The 15,210-nt window shown below is 40.7% G+C and overlaps 1 protein-coding gene and 1 non-coding gene across 2 annotated transcripts in view; both read left to right on the forward strand.

Annotated features, from left to right (window-relative positions):
* Nucleotides 1-15,210, forward strand: part of PARD3B (par-3 family cell polarity regulator beta) — a 1,141,780-nt gene that overhangs the window by 741,820 nt on the left and 384,750 nt on the right. The window lies entirely within an intron of this gene.
* Nucleotides 9,087-9,158, forward strand: TRNAC-GCA (transfer RNA cysteine (anticodon GCA)). Its single transcript has one exon. It is a non-coding gene; the product is annotated as a tRNA-Cys (tRNA).

Consider the following 15,210-nt stretch of genomic DNA (forward strand, 5'->3'; position numbering starts at 1 on the left):
ATGAGAGGCATTAATACTTATGGGATGGTGAGACTTACTCAGAGAAGTTAGGAACAAAATGCTTTTTGTTTGGTTCCCTTAAGAAAAAAGTCATAAGTTTTAGAGAGTCTTAGAAAACCAAAAAGCTGTCTTTCACCTTTTCCCTTAACAGTCTCACTGATTTAATTCTGACAAAACTCAAGTCCTAGCAATGTGGGGAGGGATATAACTTCAGCAAAATGTATGTTTTAAATAATAAAACCATTTTTTTAAATGACAAACATTCAGAGGGAACATTAGAATCCAGAGAAAATGGCATCAAATTTGTTATAGCTTTAAAAAAAATTGTGCTTTGATTTTGGCTATACACAGACTCAGACAGTATATCTGAGAAGGAATCTTTTTTTTTGTCCAATTTACTGAAGTGACACTGAAACCAATAGTTTAGTGCTCCTCAGCATTCAGACAGAAAGCGCTTATAAATTTTACTTTTTTAAAACTGTGCCTTCATATTATTTTGTTTTGATTTACTGCTTAGAATGGTTTTAATATGTATTGACTGTCTGCAGAGATCCTTGCTGACCCAGCTCTTTAAGATGATGCAGTGCTGAAGAAGGCCGATGAGTCCTTCTTTATGAGCTCTGACATATTAATTAGCAAAATGGACTAAAAAGCTTTCCTATTTCTATTTTAATTTCTTATAGTCTCAAACACCTGTCTATACAGCTGTAAAACAGGCAAGTCTGTAAAAGTAATGGTTGGCAGCTAGTGCAGACCTTTTCTGAGCTGAGTTTATCAATTAATGAGCAAGTATTCATTAACAATCTAGGGGGAATATTTCCAGATGAGATGCCTTGCAACCACTAAGGACAGTTGGTACACACATTGCTGTTGAAGAAGCTGAAGCTCAATACATAAGTCCTTGTTCTTCCAGTTGGTAACTCTTGGGGTTAAGATATAAATCCAGGTATGATATGGAAGATGCCATGCATTGGCCATTTTATTTTCCACCAGCTTATGCCTAATACCTCACCATCTCAAGAACTGAGAAAAATACAGGAGTAAGGCACAGTCTAGTTGGAAGGCATGACACACATGTCAAAATACCTATAAATCCTTACTTTACCTTTTTTAACTTCAACTAGCTGAACTAGGAACACAACAGGTATAACTTCTCTATGGCAATTCATTGAGCAGAAGAATATCTAATCTTGATAATTTGTGCACTCTTTTTTCTGCATGTATGTATACATGTGAATGTGTGCGTGAAGTGAAGAGATATGTGAGAGAAAATATGCATGTGATGTACATGCATTATGCATATTTATAGCAAATGTGTGTGTGATATATCTTATAGCAGATGCTGAGAGCTTAATATGCAAGTTGCTAACTTGATAGATCATACATTCTGCTTTAAATGCATTATGTGTAAACTTCAAATCTAGAATGTTCGAATATAGCTAAAGAAATTGCTGGATCTTTGTGAAAGAACAGATAAAACATAAGATGACTGGATAGTCATTTTAATATGAGTAGTGGGCTATTAAATGACACTCCATAAATTATGTTTAGTCTTATAGGATTTCATACTTTTATTGAATATCTAAATTAAAATATGCATTTAAAATTTGTAACGCCAACTGTGGTCATTTTTCATGTTTGAGTCTTCTAATTGAATTACTTCTTTTTATTACTTTTCATTGCTATTGTTGATGAGGAAATAAAATCTTGGAGTAAGTGGGCAGTGGACTTGAACTATCTTTCTTTCCTCATCAGTTGGTTGAAGTAATAATATTGCATGCTTATTTGGGGTATTTATTTCTAAGCTTTTGTCATGTGCTATGTTGGATAACTATAGCTTTAGACAAAGAAATGTATATATTTCCTACATGTGTCTGCTTTGGTTTGCATTTCCATGGGATATAGGATGTTATCATTAAGGAAAATAATGATAGCATCTAGGATCTTTTCCTATGGAAACTTGATTATGGAGCAACACTGTATCTCCTATATTGCAAACTGTTAGTGGTTTATCTCTAAAATTCAATGAATCAAAGCAAATTATAAAGAAATATATCATGAGATAAGATGATTTACCGTTTGAATATGGTGTTGCTGCTGCTAAGTCACTTCAGTCTATGCAACCCCATAGACAGCAAACCACCACATCCCCTGTCCCTCAGATTCTCCAGGCAAGAATACCGGAGTGGGTTGCCATTCACTTCTCCAATGCATGAAAGTGAGAAGTGAAAGTGAAGTCGCTCAGTCATGTCCTACCCTCAGTGACCGCATGGACTGCAACCTACCAGGCCCCTCCATCCATGGGATTTTCCAGGCAAGAGTACTGGAGTGGGGTGATATTGCCTTCTCCGGAATATGGTTTATGTATGTACAAGTAAGATGGTAGGTGTTGCAAGAGGGCATCAGAGGGCAGACACACTGAAACCATACTCACAGAAAACTAGTCAATCTCATCACACTAGGACCACAGCCTTGTCTAACTCAATGAAACTAAGCCATGCCCGCGGGACAACCCAAAACGGGTGGGTCATGGTGGAGAGGTCTGACAGAATGTGGTCCACTGGAGAAGGGAATAGCAAAGCAGTTCAGTATTCCTGCCTTGAGAACCCCATGAACCATATGAAAAGGCAAAGTGATAGGATACTTAAAGAGGAACTCCCCAGGTCAGTAGGTGCCCAATATGCTACTGGAGATCAGTGGAGAAGTAACTCCAAAAAGAATGAAGGGATGGAGCCAAAGCAAAAACAATACCCAGCTGTGGATGTGACTGGTGATAGAAGAAAGGTCCAATGCTGTAAAGAGCAATATTGCATAGGAACCTGGAATGTCAGGTCCTTGAATCAAGGCAAATTGGAAGTGATCAAACAGGAGATGGCAAGAGTGAACGTCGACATTCTAGGAATCAGTGAACTAAAATGGACTGGAATGGGTGAATTTAACTCAGATGACCATTATATCTACTACTGTGGGCAGGAATCCCTCAGAAGAAATGGAGTAGCCATCATGGTCAACAAAAGAGTCCGAAATGCACTACTTGTGAAATGCACTACTTGGATGCAATCTCAAAAATGACAGAACGATCTCTATTGGTTTCCAAGGCAAACCATTCAATATCATGGTAATCCAAGTCTATGCCCCAACCAGTAACGCTGAAGAAGCTGAAGTTGAACGGTTCTATGAAGACCTATAAGACCTTTTAGAACTAACACCCCAAAAGATGTCCTTTTCATTATAGGGGACTGGAATGCAAAAGTAGGAAGTCAAGAAACACCTGGAGTAACAGGAAAATTTGGCCTTGGAATGTGGAATGAAGCAGGGCAAAGACTAATCGAGTTTTGCCAAGAAAATGCACTGGTCATAGCAAACACCCTCTTCCAACAACACAAGAGAAGACTCTACACATGGACATCACCAGATGGTCAACACCGAAATCAGATTGATTATATTCTTTGCAGCCAAAGATGGAGAAGCTGTATACAGTCAACAGAAACAAGACCAGGAGCTGACTGTGGCTCAGATCATGAAGTCCTTATTACCAAATTCAGACTCAAATTGAAGGAAGTAGGGAAAACCGCTAGACCTTTCAGGTATGACCTAAATCAAATCCCTTATGATTATACAGTGGAAGTGAGAAATAGATTTAAGGGACTAGATCTGATAGCATGCCTGATGAACTATGGAATGAGGTCTGTGACATTGTACAGAAGACAGGGATCAAGACCATCCTCATGGGAAAGAAATGCAAAGAAGCAAAATGGCTGTCTGGGGAGCCCTTACAAATAGGTGTGAAAAGAAGAGAAGCAAAAAGCAAAGGAGAAAAGGAAAGATATAAGCATCTGAATGCAGAGTTCCAAAGAATAGCAAGAAGAGATAAGAAAGCCTTCTTCAGTGATCAATGCAAAGAAATAGAGGAAAAGAACAGAATGGGAAAGACTAGAGATCTCTTCAAGAAAATTAGAGATACCAAGAAAACATTTCATGCAAAGATGGGCTCGATAAAGGACAGAAATGATATGGACATAACAGAAGCAGAAGATATTAAGAAGAGGTGGCAGGAATCCACAGAAGAACTGTACTAAAAAGATCTTCAAGACCAAGATAATCACAATGGTGTGATCACTCACCTAGAGCCAGACATCTTGGAAAGTGAAGTCAAGTGGGCCTTAGAAAGCATCACTATAAACAAAGCTAGTGGAGGTGATGGAATTCCAGTGGAGCTATTTCAAATCCTGAAAGATGATGCTGTCAAAGTGCCGCACTCAATATGCCAGCAAATTTGGAAAACTCAGCAGTGGCCACAGGACTGGAAAAGGTCCGTTTTCATTCCAATCCCAAAGAAAGGCAATGCCAACGAATGCTCAAACTACCGCACAATTCTACTCATCTCACATGCTAGTAAAATAATACTCAAAATTCTCCTAGCCAGGCTTTAGCAATACGTGAACCGTGAACTTCCTGATGTTCATGCTGGTTTTAGAAAAGCAGAGGAACCAGAGATCAAATTGCCAGCATCCATTGGATCATCAAAAAGCAAGAGAGTTCCAGAAAAACATCTATTTCTGCTTTACTGACTATGCCAAAGCCTTTGACTATGTCGATCACAATAAATTGTGGAAAATTCTGAAAGAGATGGGAATACCAGACCACCTGACCTGCCTCTTGAGAAATCTGTATGCAGGTCAGGAAGCAACAGTTAGAACTGGACATGGAACAACAGAGTGGTTCAAAATAGGAAGAGGAGTACGTCAAGGCTGTATATTGTCACCTTGCATATTTAACTTATATGCAGAGGACATCATGAGAAACGCTGGACTGGAACAAACACAAGCTGAATCAAGATTTCCGGGAGAAATATCAATAACCTCAGATATGCAGATGACACCAACGTTATGGCAGAATGTGAAGAGGAACAAAAAGGCTCTTGATGAAAGTGAAAGAGGAGAGTGAAAAAGTTGGCCTAAAGCTCAACATTCGGAAAACGAAGATCATGGCATCTGGTCCCATCACTTCATGGCAAATAGATGGGGAAACAGTGGAAACAGTGTCAGACTTTATTTTTTTGGACTCCAAAATCACTGCAGATGGTGACTGTAGCCATGAAATTAAAAGACGCTTACTCCTTGGAGGGAAAGTTATGACCAACCTAGATAGCATATTCAAAAGCAGAGACATTACTTTGCCGACTAAGGTCCGTCTAGTCAAGGCTATGGTTTTTCCAGTGGTCATGTATGGATGTGAGATTTGGACTGCGAAGAAGGCTGAGCACCGAAGAATTGATGGTTTTGAACTGTGGTGTTGGAGAAGACTCTTGAGAGTCCCTTGGACGGCAAGGAGATTCAACCAGTCCATTCTGAAGGAGATTAACCCTGGGATTTCTTTGGAAGGAACGATGCTAAAGCTGAAACTCCATTACTTTGGGCACCTCATGCAAAGAGTTGACTCATTGGCAAAGACTCTGATGCTGGGAGGGATTGGGGGCAGGAAGAGAAGGGGACGACAGAGGATGAGATGGCTGGGTGGCATCACTGACTCAATAGACGTGAGTCTGAGTGAACTCCAGGAGTTGGTGATGGACAGGGAGACGTGGCGTGCTGCGATTCATGGGGTCTGAAAGAGTCGGACTCGACTGAGCAACTGAACTGAACTGAACTGAACTGAACTGAAATAGAGACTACTTTTTTTTTTTAATTAATCACATTTCAAAATTATTTCTGTTCCACTCATGTTTTTTAAACACCCACTCTGTAACAGGTATTCTGTTGTGTGCTGGAGATACAAAGTGACATATGTCACAAAAGAACTGCTTCCATAGTAAGATCTGAAAGATAAATAGAAATTGGGGAATAGAAAAAGTCAGTGAACTAACACATTTCAGGCACATGGAAGGTTATGAAAACGTGAAACATCATGATGTGTTCAAGAAACTGTAAGCAGTGGCATGGCAGGAGTGCCCAGGGGAGAGGGACAAGCTAGGAGGTAAAGAAGCTGGCAGAGATTAGATCACAGGGAACTCCTACCAAATGGAAGTGTGAGTTTGACTCTGCAGGCTAAATAGATTAAAGGAGGGGAGCGGTCAGTTTAATAGCATAATGATATCACTCTGTTGGTTGTGGGGACTTGAAAGGATTTTAAAAAGGGGGAGAGTCAAGAATAGCAGGAGACCATTTCAGTAGTCCAGGTAAGAGATGATGTGGGTATAAAGTTAAGTGATTAAAGGGAGGAAAGAAAAGTAAGAAATATTTCCAGAATAAAACCTAGAATTCTGATTGTTTTTATTTGTTTGTTTCTGGTGTTTGTTTTGTTTTTAATCAAACTGAGAAAGAGGGTCCAATGAGATACGCAGTGTGTCAGTCAGTGGTTGCTACAACCACGCTGTGTAATACCAGCTGAGCCACAAGGGAAGCCCAAGAATACTGGAGTGGGTACTCCATCCCTTCTCCAGGGGATCTTCCCAACCCAGGAATCAAACCCAGGTCTCCTGCATTGCAGGCAGATTCTTTACCAGCTAAGCTACCAGGGAAGCCCATAAAACCAACAGGAAACATTTGCTTCTTCATCATGTATCTTCAGGTGGACCAGGACTTACAGATCTCAGAGTGTTTGACTGGGTTTGGCTCCAGTCTGTAGTTCAGGTCCAGGTTTACTTCCTGTGTCTCTTATCCTCCTTGGACCAGTGGTTTCCTGAGGCAGGTGCTTTTGATAACGGTGGTAAGATGTAAATAGAGTAGACACAGAGGGAACCCATAGGCTCTGTGCCAGTGTTCATGTATTAATGATGAGAGAGTGAAGGTGATAGAGAGAATGATAAGAAGAGTAGAGGGAAAAAAAGCAGGATGCATGAGCTCCCAAGGAGACAGGATATTATATAAGGGTAGAGGGAAAAGGCAATGGCACCCTACTCCAGTACATGGAGAAGGCACTGGCACCCCACTCCAGTACTCTTGCCTGGAAAATCCCATGGATGGAGAAGCCTGGTAGGCTGTGGTCCAAGGGGTCGCAAAGAATCAGACACAACTGAGCGACTTCACTTTCACGTTTCACTTTTCTGCACTGGAGAAGGAAATGGCAACCCACTCCAGTGTTCTTACCTGGAGAATCCCAGGGACAGGGGAGCCTGGTGGGCTGCCATCTATGGGGTCGCACAGAGTTGGACACTACTGAAGTGACTTAGCAGAGGGAAAATGTACCTGAAAATGTAAACAAGAAATAAGAAGACAGCTGAGTCTCTTCTCAGCCCTGACTTGTATAATATGGGTGAGAAAGAACAGTTGCAAATAAGGCCTGCAGGAGAGGCAGAATCCTTAGTGGAAAGCTAGATGTCAATGAAGGCTAAAATCAGGGGTATTCCCATGGGGTAAAGGTGGAAACAATACAGATTTTATTTTCTTGGCCTCCAAAATGTCAACTATAAAAAAAGATGTACAACTTGAGAGTTGCTAGTTAAGTTTTATCTGGGACAAAATGAGGACTACAGCCCATGCGGCAGCATCTCAGATAGCTCTGAGAGACTGTCCCAAAGTGGAAGTGGGGGAAAGTCAATGTATAAGGTTTTGGCGAAAGGGGAGTTCAGTGCCATGAAGCACTCATTTTACAAAAGTTTTCCGTTAGTCATGAGGATCTGCTGTCACCATGAAAGGATTTCAGTTCAGTACAGTTCAGTCACTCAGTCGTGTCCGACTCTTTGAGACCCCATGAATCGCAGCACGCCCGCCTCCCTGTCCATCACCAACTCCCGGAGTTCACTCAGACTCATGTCCATCGAGTCGGTGATGCCATCCAGCCATCTCTTCCTCTGTCGTCCCCTTCTCCTCCTGCCCCCCATCCCTCCCAGCATCAGAATCTTTTCCAATGAGTCAACTCTTCGCATGAGGTGGCCAAAGTACTGGAGTTTCAGCTTTAGCATCATTCCTTCCAGAGAAATCCCAGGGCTGATCTCCTTCAGAATGGACTGGTTGGATCTCCTTGCAGTCCAAGGGACTCTCAAGAGTCTTCTCCAACACCACAGTTCAAAACCATCAGTTCTTCAGTGCTCAGCTTTCTTCACAGTCCAACTCTCACATCCATACATGACCACAGGAAAAACCAATGCCTTGACTAGACGGACCTTTGTTGGCAAAGTAATGTCTCTGCTTTTGAATAAGCTATCTAGGTTGGTCATAACTTTCCCTCCAAGGATTAAGCGTCTTTTAATTTCATGGCTACAGTCACCATCTGCAGTGATTTTGGAGCCCAAAAAAATAAAGGTTGACACTGTTTCCACTGTTTCTCCATCTATTTCCCATGAAGTGATGGGACCGGATGCCATGATCTTCGTTTTCTGAATGTTGAGCTTTAAGCCAACTTTTCCACTCTCCTCTTTCACTTTCATCAAGAGCCTTTTTGTTCCTCTTCACATTCTGCCATAAGGGTGGTGTCATCTGCATATCTGAGGTTATTGATATTTCTCCCGGCAATCTTGATTCCAGCTTGTGCTTCTTCCAGTCCAGTGTTTCTCATGATGTCCTCTGCATATAAGTTAAATATGCAAGGTGACAATATACAGCCTTGACGTACTCCTTTTCCTATTTGGAACCAGTCTGTTGTTCCATGTCCAGTTCTAACGGTTGCTTCCTGACCTGCTTATAGGTTTCTCAAGAGGCAGGTGAGGTGGTCTGGTATTCCCATCTCTTTCAGAATTTTCCACAATTTATTGTGATCGACACAGTCAAAAGCTTTGGCATAATCAATAAAGCAGAAATAGATGTTTTTCTGGAACTCTCTTGCTTTTTCGATGATCCAATGGATGCTGGCAATTTGATCTCTGGTTCCTCTGCTTTTCTAAAACCAGCATGAACATCAGGAAGTTCACGGTTCACGTATTGCTGAAGCCTGGCTAGGATAATTTTGACCATTACTTTACTAGCATGTGAGATGAGTGGAATTGTGCGGTAGTTTGAGCATTCGTTGGCATTGCCTTTCTTTGGGATTGGAATGAAAACGGACCTTTTCCAGTCCTGTGGCCACTGCTGAGTTTTCCAAATTTGCTGGCATATTGAGTGCAGCACTTTCACAGCATCATCTTTCAGGATTTGAAAGGATTTCGTGCTTCTCTGGTGGCTCAGATGGTAAAGCGTCTGCCTGCAATGCAGGAGACCCAGGTTCGATTCCTGGGTTGGGAAGATCCCCTGGAGAAGGAAATGGCAACCCACTCCAGCACTCTTGCCTGGAAAATACCGTGGACGGAGGAGCCTGATAGGCTCCAGTCACAAAGAGTCGGACACGACTGAGTGAATTCACTTCACTTCACTTCAGTGCTTCTCTAAATATGAGGAGAGGCAAGGATTAAGATCATAAAATCTGTTCCTAAAAACATTCAACTATCTAAAGACCTGTCCCACCAGATTCCCTGGAGCACAGAGTGCCTCAGTCCACCCTGAACTCCCTCAGGGGTTGTTGAAGGTCAACAGCTATAGGGGCAATGCATTCCGTCTCCGTAGAGGCAGATGTCAAATGCCTTTGTTGCTCAGTCGTTGGCAATGCTCTTGGTAAGTGCCAATTTATAGGTGGCAAAAATCACTGCAGACAGTGATTGCAGCCCTGAAATAAAAAGACACTCGCTCCTTGGAAGAAAAGTTATGACAAACATAGACAGCATATTAAAAAGCAGAGACATCACTTTACCTACCAAGGTCCATATAGTCAAAGCTGTGGTTTTTCCAATAGTAATGTACAGATGTGAGAGTTGGACCATAAAGAAGGCTCAATGCTGAAGAATTAATGCTTTTGAATTGTACTGGAAAAGACTTTTGAGAATCCGTTGGACTGCGAGGAGATCAAACCAGTCAATCCTAAAGGAGATCAACCCTGAATATTCATTGAAAGGACTAATGCTGAAGCTGAAACTCCAATACTTTGACAACCTGATGCGAAGATCCGACTCATTGGAAAAGATCCTGATGTTGGGAAAGATTGAGGGCAGGAGGAGAAGAGGACGGCAGAGGATGAGATGGTTGTATGGCATCGCTGACTCAATGGACTTGCGCTTGAGCAAACTCTGGGAGATGGTAAAGGATAGGGAAGCCTGGTATGCTGCCGTCCATGGGGTCACAAAGAGTTGGACACAACTTAGCAACTGAACAACAAAAGGCAGGGGAATTTTCAGCGAAGAGGTTAGAAGTGAACAGCATTTTGTCAACCATGGAAGGATAGTGGAGACTCAAGAAGACAAGATGAAGGAGTTTGGGATGGAGGAGAGAGTTGGATGGTGAGTCACAGATGAACAGAGGGTGTAAGGTGACAGCACAGGAAGGAAATAGACGACCAAAAAGCTCACACCTTGGAAAGTGACTAAAGATGGCAGGAGTGATGCACCTGGTTTATTTAGATGGCTCTCTGCATTTGCCAAAGAATCAGTTTTCACTCTTTGGTAAACAGGAAAAAAAAGTCTGGAGCCAATTTAGACTCACTGGTAGCCTGGATGTATTATTTCTTGTAAAGAGATCTTATCTTGAAGGATGAGGAGATAACGATTTTCCCAGAAGAAACAGTCCCAAGGTTACAAGTTTTGAGAAGGTGCTTACCTTTTACTAGGTTTGGAGGCTGAGAAATGGCCGTGAGTAATCACTTCTGCTGGACAGGAGATAGGATAGCCAGATCAAAATGAAGTGAGGAGAAGTGGGAGGTAGAAATAAGCATAGCTGATCTTTCTAGAAGTCTAATATTAACAGAAAAGAGAGAGGTGTATCTAGAGAAGAAATTATCATTGTTGTTCCATTTCATGTCATTAATGAGAAACACTGGACCAAGTTTGTGGACTGAGAAGAAAGAGACATTTGTAAGAGAATAAAGAAAGAGGAAATTGTTAAAGGGATAAGAATGAGTGTAGTTTTATAGCAGTTGGCTTTGAAGAAGATGAGCCAAGATCATGGGGAAAGTAGCAAGGATACATGTGTTATAGATAAATATGTAGGTAGAGGGGTAAAGAATTAAAGATGTTAATGGTCTCAATTTCCTGATGATGTCAAAGTCTATACGCAGTTGCATTATAGAGTTGTTCAATAGGCTGGCCAAGAATATAAGAAACACTATAAATAATAGGTAGCCTATGTTGGGATGTGTTTAAGTCACTGAAACAAAATTGGATGGGAAACTATATAAAAATATAGTTATATATACACATACTGCATTCAAGAGTTCATTTGCAAAACAGCTGTGATTTTTCCCTGGAATAAAATGTTCTTACCTTTTGCAGTTATATTCTCAATTCTTTATTTATGGTGAAATTATAGAAAGATAGGACTAAGTGGATCATTATATATGTCTAGTACAATCAACTTATTTTAAAGAGTGTTACCTAGAGAGGGAAAATCACCGCCCACCAAAGGCCCAGGTAGTCAGACCTATTGACTTCTCTTCCGCAAACTCTTGCTTTGTGAATTCAGATGTCACTGATACCAGTTTTGCCTGATTTAATAACCTGAACTATCATTAAAATCCTCAAAATTTCCCCAAACCTGCATGGATAACAGAAAGGTAGAATAATTTAGCACAGCACTAGTCTTTTTTCCTTTTCGTTTTCTCTCACTGAAACCTACCAGAATGAATAAGCTTCTGTATACAAAAAGTCTGTATTTTTTTCAAAGTTAATTGCAGACTTTGCACACAATTTGTATCCGCTTATAGTTGCTATTCATTATACTTTATATTTGTATTATGGTGTTCTATTTATTTTCCGCTAAATATGAATGTACAAGACAAATTATTCTATTCTGAGCTCCAGTAGGCATTTGTTGATATGGTGTAGTTGGTACATATTTTTTCCCCTATGCCTTTATATATTGATTTTTACATTATTAAATTCTCAGCAGTGAAAATCTTTATTATCCTGTCTTTCTTAACATTTATATAAACTAAAGACAGTTTATCTATGCAGATAAAATTTACTATGATTAAGTGTGCATTGATTTATAAAATCTATTGTTTCTTAAGTTGAAACTTTTTGAACAAATTAAAAATTATTTTAGAAAAAGAGCCTATTCTATGTTTGCCAAGTTCTTCAAATGTGACTGCACTCTCAAGCTTCACCTTCCATGGGGATATGGATCTTGTATACCTGGAAAACAGTGGTTTGGAACTGAGAATTCTAATAGGGTTTCTAAATGCCAGAGTGAGCATCTGCAGTGAAAAATAGTATTAAATGACGACATGTAATATCAAATGGTTGATAAACATAAGTTAAATGTTTGACATCAGAACTTTACTGTAGGCTGAGCTATCTGTACCTAGTTCAGTTCAGTTGCTCAGTCGTGTCCGACTCTTTACGACCCCATGAATTGTAGCACGCCAGGCCTCCCTGTCCATCACCAACTCCCGTAGTTCACTCAGACTCACGTCCATGGAGTCAGTGATGCCATCCAGCCATCTCATCCTCTGTCGTCCCCTTCTTCTCCTGCCCCCAATCCCTCCCAGCATCAGAGTCTTTTCCAATGAGTCAACTCTTCACATGAGGTGGCCAGAGTACTGGAGTTTCAGCTTTAGCATCAGTCCTTCCACAGAACACCCAGGACTGATCTCCTTTAGGATGGACTGGTTGGATCTCCTTGTAGTCCAGGAGACTCTCAAGAGTCTTCTCCAACACCACAGTTCAAAATCATCAATTCTTCGGTGCTCAGCCTTCTTCACAGTCCAGCTCTCACATCCATACATGACCACTGGGAAAACCATAGCCTTGACTAGACGGACCTTTGTTGGCAAAGTAATGTCTCTGCTTTTGAATATGCCATCTAGGTTGGTCATAACTTTCCTTCCAAGGAGTAAGTGACTTTGTACTTATTCTGCAACTGGAGAGGAACAGCAGTAGGAGCCACAGGAAACAAGTGACTTAAAAATTACACAGCGATGCCATCATCAGTCAGACTATTACTGTATGGACTTGGTTGTGTTATGGGTAAAAACAAATCACATTCTTGAAAACATTAGAACTATAAATGTTAAGTTCCATTTATGTTAAGAGCCCCAATTCTGTTCTCGTTCCTTTGTATTTAGCTTTAGGATGTTTTAAGTAAACTTTTTGCAGTGAAACTATTTCAATAACATTATTGGACACTATAACTAAATGATGACAATCCTTTATCCAGAGTAGATTTGGCAGGGACTAGAAAGCTTTTCTGTTTCTATATAATTATTTCAGAAAGGCTTACACTGAGACCCGGAATTTAACACCACTCTTCTAAGGAAGGTGTGTTACATGTAAATCTATGTGGAGAGAGAAAACAGAGACACTCTGGTTCCGATGACCGAGATGGGTTATAGCTCCCTGTTTGTAAGGCCTTTTATTTTAAACTTTTATGGATAATCTAAGTGCCAGTGTTAAGTGAATGGATCTTTAGTAGTTCTGGTAATGCTTTTAATTCTGAAATTTTCTCAGCTAAAAAATTAGCCAACATATGATATTCAAAGGACAAATTTAAAATCCAACCTGAGACATCTGAAAATCAGTCCTTACATAACAGGTTCCCTATCTGTGTTGAATAACATAAAATGTCTCAAAGCCTAATTTTGTTTTAATGTTTGATGAGTGATAAAAAAAATCCACCTGCAATGCAGGAGACATGGGTTCAATCCCTGGGTCAAGAAGATCCCCTGGAGGAGGAAATGGCAACCCACTCCATTATTCTTGCCTGGGAAATTCCATGAACAGAGGATCCTGGTGGGCTCCAGTCCATGGGGTTGAACGAGTCAGACACAACTGAGCTTGCATGCACAGAGATATGACATTGCAAAGTAATGGTGAAAAAATATTTAGAATATATTGGCTTTGATAATGTTGGTATTACTTTAGATAAGTTCTGTCTGTGTACACACGTATGAATTTCATAAATGAATACTGGATTGGGAGAAGGAAGCATTAAAAGACATGTATATTTCAAGAAAGTTTTTTGCCTACTTAAAAAACATTCATATGCTCCTGTATTTCGGCTCTATCAGCAGGGACACATTTTAATACCATTAACAAATCATAGCATGTCCTCTAACCCTTGTCTTGCCCTGCCCTTGCCGCCTGTCTCATGGCACCATCACCCTCCATTCCACCCTATCGGCCTCATTGCGCTTGTTCCCAATTCACAGAGCTACTCAGCATCAGATCTTGTTCTTTCACATCTCTAAGCCCCAGTGGAACTCCTTGAAGGCCAACCTCCCTGAGCAACACTCCCAAGCTTCTTCAGACTGGGGTCTCCTCTGGTATCTAGCCTTGTTTAACGTCAGGTGTCTTTGGGCTCTGTCTTTATACTTTTGAATTTCTCTCGCCCTTTCCTGCCCTAGCTCACGCTTCTGCTCCAGAGCCAGTTAGTCCCCGAGGAATTCCACAGGCTGCTTCTCAATCTCCTTTGATCAATAGTCATGACTTCCTTAGACTATCAGTAATCCCAAGTCCTACCTTTTCTGCATATAGCTGGAGGACTCTGCTATCTACATTCTAAAAGTTTACATGCTGAATCTAATCGTTGAAACGTTGCATAAATGAGGTGATTTCGCACAGGAACTGGCACAGAATATGCACAGAAGAACCACAGGAAAGAGGATAGTTTCTGGGAAGGAAATGAGAGGGCTGAATCCCACAGTCACACTGGGAACTATCTGGGGCCCAAAAGTATTTCAGGAGGAAGGGAATAGAGAGAGACTTAACCATGAGACACCTCATTTATGGGTTGCTGGAAAATGTGCCAATGAGAAACATTTTTAGGGTATGTTAAACTCCCCTGTCAATTTTTGGTATCCTAGAGGGCAGGAACTTAGTCTTTGAAATTGATTCAGTAAGGCATCCACTTCATGCTAGGTACAAAAAGTTTCTTTTTTCTTTTAGAGATTCATGGTGCCCAACTGTGTCCAATAAAAGCTGAATTATAAAGAGGGCTCATGATGAATATGTAAAAATTAAAAAGAAAAAGCAACCTAGATTACTCCTTCTAGCTAAAATAAGCAAATGCAAGTTCATTCTCACTCTATTGATAATTAGAAACCACACACCTACAGAAAACAAGTTACGTATTCCACCCCATTAGAACAAAGCTGTTCAGAGTTACCTTTTGAATAAAAACCCTTTTATTAACCAATCCGATTTTTTAAACGTACCTGCCTTTTCAACCCGGAAAACTACAACTGCAAAGAGGGAAGGAAAAAGGCAGATAGTTTTCTAAAATATCATGATATTGCCATCAGGAATTTGTTAGA

This window comes from Budorcas taxicolor, chromosome 2, assembly GCF_023091745.1.
Source record: "Budorcas taxicolor isolate Tak-1 chromosome 2, Takin1.1, whole genome shotgun sequence".
Taxonomy (NCBI): Eukaryota; Metazoa; Chordata; class Mammalia; order Artiodactyla; family Bovidae; genus Budorcas; species Budorcas taxicolor.